The sequence below is a fragment of the Eriocheir sinensis genome, chromosome 63, assembly GCF_024679095.1.
Source record: "Eriocheir sinensis breed Jianghai 21 chromosome 63, ASM2467909v1, whole genome shotgun sequence".
In the NCBI taxonomy this organism is placed as follows: Eukaryota; Metazoa; Arthropoda; class Malacostraca; order Decapoda; family Varunidae; genus Eriocheir; species Eriocheir sinensis.
The window spans coordinates 7460974-7473473 of record NC_066571.1 but is presented as its reverse complement, the minus strand read 5'-3'; the positions used below and the strand labels follow the sequence as shown (position 1 = coordinate 7473473).

Genomic DNA, 12500 nt, shown 5'->3' with positions numbered 1-12500 from the left:
TAAGCCGTAAATATAGTGGCCAGGGCAAAAGAAAGGAAAAATGCGCACGCCATAAGAATTTAAAGTAGATGTGATATATAAAAGGGTAATATATGGGCAGAAACACCATAATACTTTTCTTAATAATAAACTCCGTCTGAAGAATAGGAGTAGACTCGATATATAATGGATAAGAAAAAAAAAGAAAGGAGCACGTTTGAAGAATTTAAAGTTGGTGAAATAAATAGTGGATAATATATTAGCAGAAACACTATAATATTTTCTTTAATGATAAACTCCTGAAGAATGAGAGTAGAGGAGATATTTAATGGTTAATACATGGGGTGAAGTGCTTTATTACTCCACTCATTAATCAACACCATAGACACCACCACCACCCATATCACAAGCTATTTCATCAGCCATTTTTTTCTTGTGACCAGTTCCAACACCACCTATATCACAAGCTTCTTCCTCGGCCATTCCTTGAGACCAGTTCCAACACCACCAATGTCAAAATCTCTTCCCTCGACCATTCCTTGAGAGCATTTCCAACAATATCACCAGTCACAAGTTCTTTCCTCGGCCCTTCCTTGAGACCAGTTCCAACAATATCACCAGTCACAAGTTCTTTCCTCAGCCCTTCCTTGAGACCAATTCCGACACTCTCCATATCACAAGCTTCTTCCTCGGCTATTCCTTGAGACCAGTTCCAACACCACCCATATCACAAGCTATTTCATCAGCCATTCCTTGAGACCAGTTGCAACACCACCAATGTCAAAAGCACTTTCCTCGACCATTCCTTGAGACCAGTTGCAACACCACCCATATCACAAGCTATTTCTTCAGCCATTCCTTGAGACCAGTTCCAACAATATCACCAGTCACAAGCTTTTTCCTCGGCCATTCATTGAGAGCATTTCCAACAATATCCATAACCACTAGCTTCCTCCTCGCCCATTCCTTGAGACCAGTTCCAACACCACCAATATCAAAAGCTCTTTCCTTGGCCATTCCTTGAGATCAGTTCCAGCGATATCACTGTCCCAGGCCTCTGTTTCTTATGAGATCGCTATGAACCACTTTTACGTGCGAATCTCAACCTCCAACCTATCAATTTATCACAAGCTCCTCCCTCGGCCATTCCCTGAGATAAGTTCCAATAATATCTCTGTCCCATGCCCCAGTTCCTTCACAAGATTGCTATATACCCTTTTTACGTGCGAATCTCAACCTCCAACCTATCAATTTATCACAAGCTTCTCCCTCGGCCATTCCTTGAGATAAGTTCCAATAATATCACTGTCCCAGACCTCTGTTAATACGAGATATCTACGAATCACTTTTACGAGCTAACGCCAGCCTCCAACGTATCAATTTTCTCTTTTAATAATGGTACGGCGCAAAGAGACCAAGAAGAAAAAAGTAATTGCACTGAAGTATGTGGTATTCAACGAAGGCGATAGAGGTGATAGAAAGTGAAGTGTGTGGGATTAGGGGAGGGAGGGAGGGAATGACTGAAGCTGTCCTTGCTGTTTGAGTTGGTAACGATGACGACTCTCTTAGGAAGCTTTAAGTAACGGAGATATTGGAAAATTGCCTAACGAAGATGGGTAAGAGGAAAATGAGGAAGCTTTCTGTTGATAGTAATAGTAAAAGAAATAAAGGTTGAAAGATAGATAGAAAGAAAGACAGACAGAAACAAAGACAGAGAAAATGGCTAAGAGAAAAATGAGGAACTTTTCTGTTGATAGCAATAGTAAAAGAAATAAAGGTTGAAAGATAGATAGAAAGAAAGACAGACAGAAACAAAGACAGAGAAGATGGCTAAGAGAAAAATTATGAACCTTTCTGTTGATAGCAATAGCAAAATAAATAAAGGTTGAAAGATAGATAGAAAGAAAGATAGACAGAGACAAAGACAGAAAGATAAACAGATAGAAACAAAGAAAGAAAAAAGAAAAAAGAAAAAGAAAAAAAAAGAAAAAGAAAGATAGGAAGAGAAAATTAGGTACAACGTTTCAATCCTTTTTTTTCTTCCTGTGAGCAATTTACCGAAAAAAGAGAGAGAGAAGTATCTAACCTTCCCACAAACGAGTATCACCTCACCTCCAAAACTACTCTAACCTTCACCTTATCTTCCCCTCACCATATTCACCATATATCTACGTACTTGCACACCATAAAACTTAGACCCTTAATTAGAGAAGCAATCAAGAACCCAAGCAAGTAACATTTCTTCATCCGCTTCCCTTCAAGACTTCAGGTGCTCCCAAAGAACATGAAACTGAGGGCGGTATTCTTAGACGCTACCAACACCCACATCAACTATTTGCAAAGGACGAAAACATGATCAATCGGATTCTAGAGATTGTTTTTTGGGGTTCGGGGTTTAGAAGAAGGGTCAAACTATCACCAGGTTCATTAAACTACCCCCTGGAAACGCCCATAACCCTTACGAAAGCCATGTCAAATGTGTGTTCTTGGGTGACGAAATGTTTAAGAATATGTCCCTGAGACCATTAGAGAAGCCAACAACTGAATCCAATAAAGTCACACCTTTACTAATTTCCCAAAAAGTAAATCCTTCTTAAGCTCAGGTATCGAAACATTATGAAATTTAGACCCATTGAAGAACATTAAACCAAGAAATTCACACCTGGTTTACTTGATTCCCACAAAAGTTAACCCTTCATTAGTCCAGGTATCGAAACATTATGAAATTTAGACTCATTAATAAGCAAGACGCCAAGAATTATACTCCTTTTTTGCCTAATTTTCCCCCAAAAAAGTTGACCCTTCAAAGTCCAGGTATCAAAACAGTATGGAAGTTAAGACTCATTAGGAAGTAAGAAGCCAAAGATGTTCACATATGAAATTTACTCATTAAAAAGTAAGAAACCAATACATTCACAACTGATTTATCCATATACTAAAAAAAAGCTAGCTATCCATTAGTCCAAATATCCAAACATCAGAAAAAAATACTCATTAAAAACAAGATATCAAGAAACACACTTTTTTTTTTTTCATCCGTCCTAAACATATCCATAAACACACGTACCCAAACGCCATAAATTTTAGACACGCACATAAAAACGGAGGGCAAGAAAGCAGGGAACCCACGCACCCCTGGACTTCACCTTCAAACACACACACAAAAAAATCATAAATAAAATAAAATAAAATAAAAACAGGAACCACAGAATTCACACTTGCTTTACCCAATCTACCAGAACCTATATTACTTTTGAATGGCTAACTTTTGGGGAATTAAGAGATGCAGGTATGAATTTCTTGATTTGTAACTTTTTAATGAGTAAATTTCATAATGTTTGGGTAAATGGACTTATGAGGGCTAACTTTTGGGGAATTTGGAGATGCACAAACCCACGTATCCTCACACTCACACACACACACACACACACACACACACACACACACACACACAGGTACTAAATGACTGAGACAAGAAATCGAGGAAGTTACAGCTTGATAACGACCCAAATGAGGCGGAGTCAATTAGACGAGACACGAAAGAAAGAGAACACGCTAATTCTGAACGTGTACAAGACCAGATGCGGACCAGATACAGAAAAACAGGTGTACCCAACGTGTGCCCAGGTAACCCAACCCGACCCCCCGCTGAGGTACCTTACGCCTGATGAAGAAAAAGTACCCAGCACACACCTACACTGAAAGCCCCACGACTCATAAACCCACACCCTGAAACACCCATGCACAGACTACATTTGAGGTTGAGAAAGTGGGTCTGAGGTTGTCTATATTCGTACTAACACTGCAAAAAGTACTCCAACCCACATTTACACTGACAACCCACGACCTACCAATCAACAGCCCATGAAACACCCACAGTCGACATTTGAGAGTGTTTGTGAGGCTGAAAAAGTTAGTCTGAGGTTGTCTACATTCGTACTAATACTGCAAAAAGTACTTATCAACCCACACGTACACTGACAACCCAAGACTCATTAACCCACACCCACTGAAACACCCACAACAGAAGTTTGAGGTTGCTTGTGGGGTTAAGAGAAGGAGAGAGTAAGGAGATTGGGGTCTTGAAATAGGAAAAAGTACAACCCCAAACAACACCTACATTGACAACCCAAGACTCACAAACCCACACCCTCTGAAACACACCCAGTTGATATTTGAGGTTGCTTGTGAAGTTGAGAAAGGGAAAGGGAAAGGAGATTGGGGTCTTGAAATAGGAAAAAGCACAACCCCAAATAACACCTACATTGACAACCCAAGACTCACAAACCCACACCCTCTGAAACACACCCAGTTGATATTTGAGGTTGCTTGTGAAGTTGAGAAAGGGAAAGGGAAAGGAGATTGGGGTCTTGAAATAGGAAAAAGTACCCAACCCACACCTACATTGACAACCCAAGACTCACAAACCCACACCCTCTGAAACACACCCAGTTGATATTTGAGGTTGCTTGTGAAGTTGAGAAAGGGGAAGGGAAAAGAGATTGGGTCTTGCAATAGGGAAAAGTACCCAACCCGCACCTACATTGACAACCCAAGACTCACAAACCCACACCCTCTGAAACACACCCAGTTGATATTTGAGGTTGCTTGTGAAGTTGAGAAAGGGAAAGGGAAAAGAGATTGGGTCTTGCAATATGGAAAAGTACCCAACCCGCACCTACATTGACAACCCAAGACTCACAAACCCACACCCTCTGAAACACACCCAGTTGATATTTGAGGTTGCTTGTGAAGTTGAGAAAGGGAAAGGGAAAGGAGATTGGGGTCTTGCAATACGAAAGACCTCACCCCATCCACCCACCCACAACCCACCCCCACCTCTAAACTATACCTAAGTTGAAGTCTGAGGTTGTTTACGAGGTTGAGAAAGGAGGGCTGAGGCTGTCTACGTAAACTGGAAAAAGAAACCTCAACCCCCAAGTATACAGACAACCCACAACCGACCAACCCACAACACACTAAACACACGCACACACATTAAAATTCTGAGGTTTCTTGGAGGAGGGAGAAAAGGGGAGTGGAAGTTGGCTGCATGCATTCTTGTGAGGAAGGGGAGGAGGAGGACGAGGAGGAGAAATAGGAGGAGGAGGAGGAAGGAAGGGGCGAGCACTGCCATTAAAGGAAACGAGGAAAATGTGAAAAGAAGAGTAAAAACGACTTCCCGCGACCACAGAAACGACGACCCGAGGCAGCGAAAAAAAAGAAGATAAAAGTGAATAAATAAGTGCAAAGGAAGCGTGTGAGGAGCATGCTGAAGACTTGATGAGAGGATAGTAGTAGTAGTAGTAGTAGTAGTAGTAGTAGCAGTAGTAGTAGTGGCAGGAGAAGCGAGTAGCGGGCTTTTTTTATTATTGTTTCTTTTTTTTGTGCCCTTGAGCTGTCTCCTTTGTAAAAAAAAAAAAAGTAGTAGTAGTAGTAGTAGTAGTAGTAATAGTAATAGTAGTAGTAGTAGTAGTAGTAGTAGTAGTAGTAGTAGTATAAGAAGAAGTTGTTGTTGTTGTTGTTGTTGTTGTTGTTGTTGTTGTTGCTGGTGGTGGTGGTGGTGGTGGTGGTATGCCATAATTGCTATTGAAGGTATAATAAGACCAATTCAAGTGTTACCTTACTAATAGCAAAAAAAAAAAAAAAGAACAGTAGCAGCAGCAAAAATAGCAGCAGTACTAATAGCAGCAGTTTCGGGTGTAATAACAGAGGTTGTCTCGCCGTAAAAGTCAAGCACACTTCACCCCCAATTATCAACTACACGACAAACTACCGCGTAACCGCACCCCTCGTAACAGTACCGTTGTGGCCGTGCTTGTGAGGACCGCGTACCTCTGCAACACCTAATGATACGAACAACACTGACGAGAAACACAAACACATAGACAGACTTATTTACGCATCTTACACAATAGACATACATACACCAGAGGAAGCAACACAAACACAAAATTACGATACACAACACAGGAAAACACAGAAAACATACAGTGCTTGCGAGGACCGCGTACCCCTGCAACACCTAATGATAGGAACAACACTGACGAGAAACACAAACACACAGACAGACTTATTTACGCATCTTACACAACAGACATACATACGCCAGAGCAAGCAACACAAACACAAAATTACGAAACACTTCTCCTCCCGAAATTGACCTATCTTTCGGCCACTCCTTTAACTCTTTATAGGAGCAGTGAGTAGCGGGCTTTTTAATCACATTTGTTACCTTTTTTATGCCTTTGAACGGACTCCTCTGGTGTATAAAAAAAAAAAACATACACAAAAACACATGCACATGGAACAATAACAAGGCTCACAGACAAACACATGTACACCGAATACGCAACACAAGCACACATACAGGTACCTCATATACAAGGCCATACACAAACACACACACACACATGAACAAACACATATACTCATCCGACAAAACACGAGCTCATATACAAAAATACAGATGCACAAACAACACACACACACACACACACACACACACACACACACACACACACACACACACACACACACATACACACACACACACACACCTCCAATTTAAGTCCAAACAAAAGCAAAAAAGAAAAAAAGAAGAAAAAAAAAAAAAAAGTGTTCCATGAGACAGCAAAGGCGAGCGTGTGGGTACTTGCTGTACTTCCATAAGAAAAAGAGAGAGAGAGAGAGAGAGATTAAGTTTTCTAGTTTGAATCTCCTGACTATTGGAGCAGAAAAACGATCTTGCTTCTCTCTCTCTCTTTCTGGGTACAACAAAAAAAACATGGCCTCACACCCACCCACCCACACACACACACACACACACACACACACACACACACAGTGACACATAAAAAGAGACTCTGTGATACATTTGGCGACTCTCTTGAACACTTAAAGAAACATACTACTGATAACAACTTGCTTTGATAGTAGTAGTAGTAGTAGTAGTAGTAGTAGTAGTAGTAGTAGTAGTAGTAGTAGTACACTTCTTTGCGATTTTGCTAACACTTAAGGACTAATTTTTATCTCTTTTATTATCGTTGAGCTTTGAAGTTAATGAAACGTTGGTGATAAAAGTCGCAACGTTTTCCTTTAATATTTTCGTTTACTTTACCTCTTCTCGATTATATTTTTTACTATGTTTATTTTTATTACATTATGTTGTTACTTTTTTGGGGGTGCAAAGAAATAACAATGTTTCTGAATTACTCCACTAAATGAGCTTCCGTCTAGCACCTGGTCTCTCTCTCTCTCTCTCTCTCAACTTGCTCTAATTTTCCTTCTCCTTTCTATCTCTTCTTTCAATTTCTTTCCTTTTCCTTCTCTCCCTCCCCTTCCTTTTATCTCCTCCCTACCTTTCTCTCTCTCTCTCTCTCTCTCTCTCTCTCTCTCTCTCTCTCTCTCTCTCTCTCTCTCTCTCTCTCTCTCTTTCCGTTTAAGAGAGAACAAAACAAACCAAAATTGCGTTGCCTAAGTCTTTCGTTGCCGTGAAAGTTTTAAATGGACCGAAATTTCCCCCGCGAGGTAAAAATGGCTGAGAGAGAGAGAGAGAGAGAGAGAGAGAGAGAGAGAATAGCACTAACTGGATAATACTGAATAGCGCAAAAAAGTGAAACGAGAAATAAGGAAGGATAAATCAGAGAGAGAGAGAGAGAGAGAGAGAGAGACTGATGGTAAACTGAAAACAACAAGAGAAGAAAAAGGAGACCGCGACCACAATGCATTTTTCTTATTTCTCTTCTTTCCACTTTTACTTTTTAGAAATTGACGGGAAGAAAGTTGTGCTGCTTTTCTCCTCTTTTTTTTTTTTGTTTCTTTTTCCCTCATTATTTGTGTTGTAGTTGTTGTTGTTGTTGTTGTTGTTGTTGTTGCTCGTAGTAGTAGTAGTAGTAGTAGTAGTAGAAAAAGACGAAGAAAAAGAAAAAGAAGAAGAAGAAGAAGAAGAAGCCGTAGTAGTAGTAGTAGTAGTAGTAGTAGTAGTAGTAATAGTAGTAGTAGTAGTAGGTGTAGAAATGGTAGTAGTAGTAGTAGTAGTAGTAGTAGTAGTAGTAGTAGTAGTAGAAGTAGTAGTAGAAATAGTAATAGTAGTAGTAGTAGTAGTAGTAGTAGTAATAGTAGTGAATCATCATTATCATCATTACCATCATTATCTTCACCAACATCATTTTAACTACAGATGGGCGTGGCTTGATGACGTAATGAGGGGCGTCACAGGAGGGAGGGGGGAAGGGGGGCATAAAGGGGCGAAGGGGCAGGGTCGCGGCGGGGCGTCTTAATACCAAGGGTTGCTCCGCGGGGCCCTCTCGGCGTACCCAAAACGGGGCGTGGGAGGGGGCGCGGAGGAGGAGGAGGAGGAGGAGGAGGAGGAGGAAAAGTGGGAAAGAAAAGGAGGAAGAAAGTATTTAGTTCAACATTCTTCCCCAGAGCTTCGAAAATAATCTGTTTTAATGACAATAATGATGATGATGATGACGATGAAAATGTTATAATGAGAATAAGAGTATGAATAAGAATAAACAGAGAACATCAATAAAGGTGAAGATATAGAAGAAGAATGATTATGATTTTGATTATGATAAGCAAAGAAAAAAAAATACTTCCACCACCACCACCACCACCAACAACAACAACAACAACAACAGCAACATCATCCCCAGTCACAACCACAAAAGACATAAACAACAACAACAACAACAACAACAACAACCACTCACGACACCCCTCCTCAAGTAGCTAAGCGCCCCCAACAACCACACACTCCCAACACAACAATCTCCCCAGCTCCCCTCACGTTCACTCCACCCAACAGATTATATTCGTTTCTTATATAATGACTCTCAATGCGTCAGTGTTCGTAAAATTCCATTCTCACATTTTCTTTTCTTCGCTGAATGAGAATTATTTAAAATGGTGTTGATTTCGACGTTGGGAAAATACTAATATGATTTCTGTATCGTCTCCACTAATCCCACTACCTCGATGCTTTGTTTGCCAGCCCCTGTGTTGAGTACGATCATATGTGTGTGTGTGTGGGAGGGGGGCGGGGGCTGCAACGAGAGAGTAGATTAGAGTAGAGTATGTTTTTCGTTTCACTAACTTCCTCTTCTAACTGACTGTCCTCTACCCCTTAAATTCCCTTCCCTTCCTTGCTAACCTCCATTACTATTTTCCTATTACCGGCTCTTCAGAACTCACTAATTGCATACCTCCACCTCTTCCGCGACCTTGCTGCTCACGACTTTCTACTCTATATTATCCCTGTGCTGTCCAACTTCCTACTGCAAGGGTTAGCCAGTATCTTCATTTTTTTCACTCCTTTCACTAGTAAACTCAGGACACCGCATCCATTGGTCTGTACTTTCTCCTTCCTATGACTTAAATGCTTTCGAGAGGGATGCATCGAGAGGCTTCTTTAACCGAATCTGATTATGCTGTTTGGTATTTCTATTTTCTTTTGTTGCGGTTGTTGGAGCAGCGTGTTGTTGTTTTAATTATTTTTTATTGTTTTATCGTTGTTTTATTGTTTCATCGTATTGTTTTAATGCTTGTTTTTATTGTTGTTGTTGCTTCTGTTTGCCCTTGACTTCCTCCTTTCTCGAACAAAAAAAAGATTGGATGGGTGTGTACAAATCTACGAGGAAGGAAAAAAGCACTTCCTCCCTGTCCCTCCCTCCCTGTAGTAATAGTAGCGAGGAACATCAACTGCTCAGCCTCAAGGACGTCACCGCCAGCCCGAACATTGTAATTTGAGGGTCCTAACGACAGCACCGCCATGTACTTACCGCTCCTGACGAGGCCTTTTGTTCCCCTCCGCTCACGTCTACAAAGAATAAAGGAAAAAATGATAAATACTAACTTTAATAATAATGATAATGATAGTAGTAGTAGTAGTAGTAGTAGTAGTAGTTGTGGTAAAAATAGTAGGAGTAGTAGTAGTAGCAGTAGCAGTAGTAATAATAATAATAATAATAATAATAATAATAATAATAATAATAATAATAATAATAATAATAATAATAATAATAATAATAATAATAATAATAATAATAACTGGAGAAAAAGAATATCAACAACAAAAACAACGACGATGAAAACCTCAATCTCAAAAACGTTACTACACACTCTCTCTCTCTCTCTCTCTCTCTCTCTCTCTCTCTCTCTCTCTCTCTCTCTCTCTCTCTCTCTCTCTCTCTCTCTCTCTCTCTCTCTCTTTCATCTTCACCTCACGATTCCTTTATCTCCGTCTCTTCTTCCATTGTTTCCTCCCCTGGCACACACAAGGGAGGAGGAGGAGGAGGAGGAGGAGGGAATAGAAAACGAGAGAGGGAGAGGAAGGAAGGCGAGTAAAGAGAAAGATGGAGGTGGAGGAGAGGGAGGAGAAGGATGGAGGAGGGAGATAAAAAGGTGGAGGAGGAGGAGGAGGAGGAGGAAAGAGGGAGGAAAGATGAGAGAAATTTATATCATCTTGGCAACCGTTGGTCTCCTTTCCTCCTTTTGTGGTGGAAGAATTTTGCTGGTTCTCTCTCTCTCTCTCTCTCTCTCTCTCTCTCTCTCTCTCTCTCTCTCTCTCTCTCTCTCTCTCTCTCTCTCTCTCTCTCAATCAAGTTTTAGTGAAATGGGAAAATATGCATAGAGAGAGAGAAGAAGAGAGAGAGAGAGAGAAAGAGGGTGTTGAAATAGCTTCGTTTATGTGTGTGTGTGTGTGTGTGTGTGTGTGTGTGTGTGTGTGCAGAGGAAAGGGGCTGCCATAATGGAGAAATGAAATAATTGTGTGTGTGTGTGTGTGTGTGTGTGTGTGTGTGTGTGTGTGTTACCTATGTGCATGGGGCGTGAAAAGCACGAAATGTAGCACACAGAACAATGATGGAGCGATGGTGAAATGCAGTAGAGAGTGAGAGAAAAAAAATCCAGGAACATTACAATCAACAACAATAAAAGCATGAGAAAAGAAATTATCAACCAATGAAAGTGAGCCAAATTATGTCAAACTAAACCGCGCTAACCCAAGCCAAAGCGAACCAAACCAAAACAATTCAAAGCAAACTAAACTTAACCAAAACCAAACCTAATAAAAAACAACCTAATCAAACCTAACCAAAACCAAACCTAACCTAACCAAATCTAATCAGACCAAACCAAACGAAGCCTAACCTAACCTAATCAAACCTAACTATATCATGCCTAACCAAACCTAACCAAACGAAACCAAACGAAACCTAACCAAACCAAATCAAATCAGACCAAATCAAACCAAACTTAACTATATCATACCCAACCAAACCCAACCAAACCAAATCAAACCAAACCAAACCAAACCTAATCATATCATACTTAACCAAACCAAACCAAACCAAACCAAACCTAATCATACCATACTTAACCAAACCAAACCAAACCTAATCAGACCAAACCAAACCAAACCTAATCATACCATACTTAACCAAACCAAACCAAACCTAATCAGACCAAACCAAACCAATCTTAACCAAACTAAACCTTACCAGAGCATACCTAACCTAACTTAACCAAGCCTATTCAATTGCTAGCCCCTCTGATGCGAACCTAGTCTAACTTAAGCAACCACTAAAAGAAGAGTAAATAAAAGAAAAAAATAACAATGGCTAGTACAAAAAAAAAGAGAACAAGTGAGATTTAAGAACGAAAGAGAAAGGAATGAGTACAAAAAAAAGGTAAGGTAAGCTCAATACGAAGAGATAAAAAAAAAAAACTAACATTGCAGCTGAAAAAAAGAAAACCAAAAATAGACTTACAAAAACATACAAGGGCTAAAAAAAAAAAACAGTATGGCTTCAAACGCGGAGAAAAACGGATGACCTAAAAAAGCATAACATAGAGTGAAGAGGAAGAAAACCTACACACACACACACACACACACACACACATATACATACATACATACATAAAGTCCAAACTACGCCTCTTACTCTGTGTGTGTGTGTGTGTGGTGATGTAACATGCCACGTAGGCCTGACCTTGCTCACTTTAGGCCTATACAAAGGGAAGCTAAGGGAGGGGAGGGGAGAAGAGGGGGTTGCTAGAAGGGAGAGGAATAGGATGGAGGAAGGGAGGGGAGGAAGGATGAATAAGGAAGGGGAAGAGAGGAGAAAGAGGAAAGGAGAATGGAGTTAAAGGGAGGATGAGAAGGCGGATGTATGAGAGAGAGATTATTACGAGGTTTGGCAATCCAGCAACGGTGACGTCAGATCGCCTGAGAATTTCGAACATATTAAACATTTTTTCTTTCTTTCTTTCTTTCTTTCTTTCTCACATCTCCAAAAAGGTTTCAAAACAATTATTGGAACGGATTCTTTTTCTTTCAATTTCTCGTGAGCTTTTAATCTTTATTTATTATTTAGGTTAAGATATTTATTTAGTTGCAGTGATAGAAGTAGTAGTAGTAGTAGTAGTAGTAGTAGTAGTAGTAGTAGTAGTAGTAGTAGTAGTAGTAGTAGTAGTAGTAGTAGTAGTAGTAGTAGTAGCAGAAGTATATAGTA

At 40.2% G+C, this 12500-nt stretch overlaps 1 protein-coding gene across 1 annotated transcript in view; it reads right to left on the bottom strand.

Moving 5' to 3' along the window:
- LOC126986944 (homeotic protein spalt-major-like) overlaps nt 1-12500 on the bottom strand; it is a 138262-nt gene that overhangs the window by 87898 nt on the left and 37864 nt on the right. The window contains exon 3 of the mRNA XM_050843481.1: nt 9768-9805. The gene's annotated coding sequence lies outside the window, so the exon portion shown is untranslated. The remainder of the gene's footprint in view (nt 1-9767; nt 9806-12500) is intronic.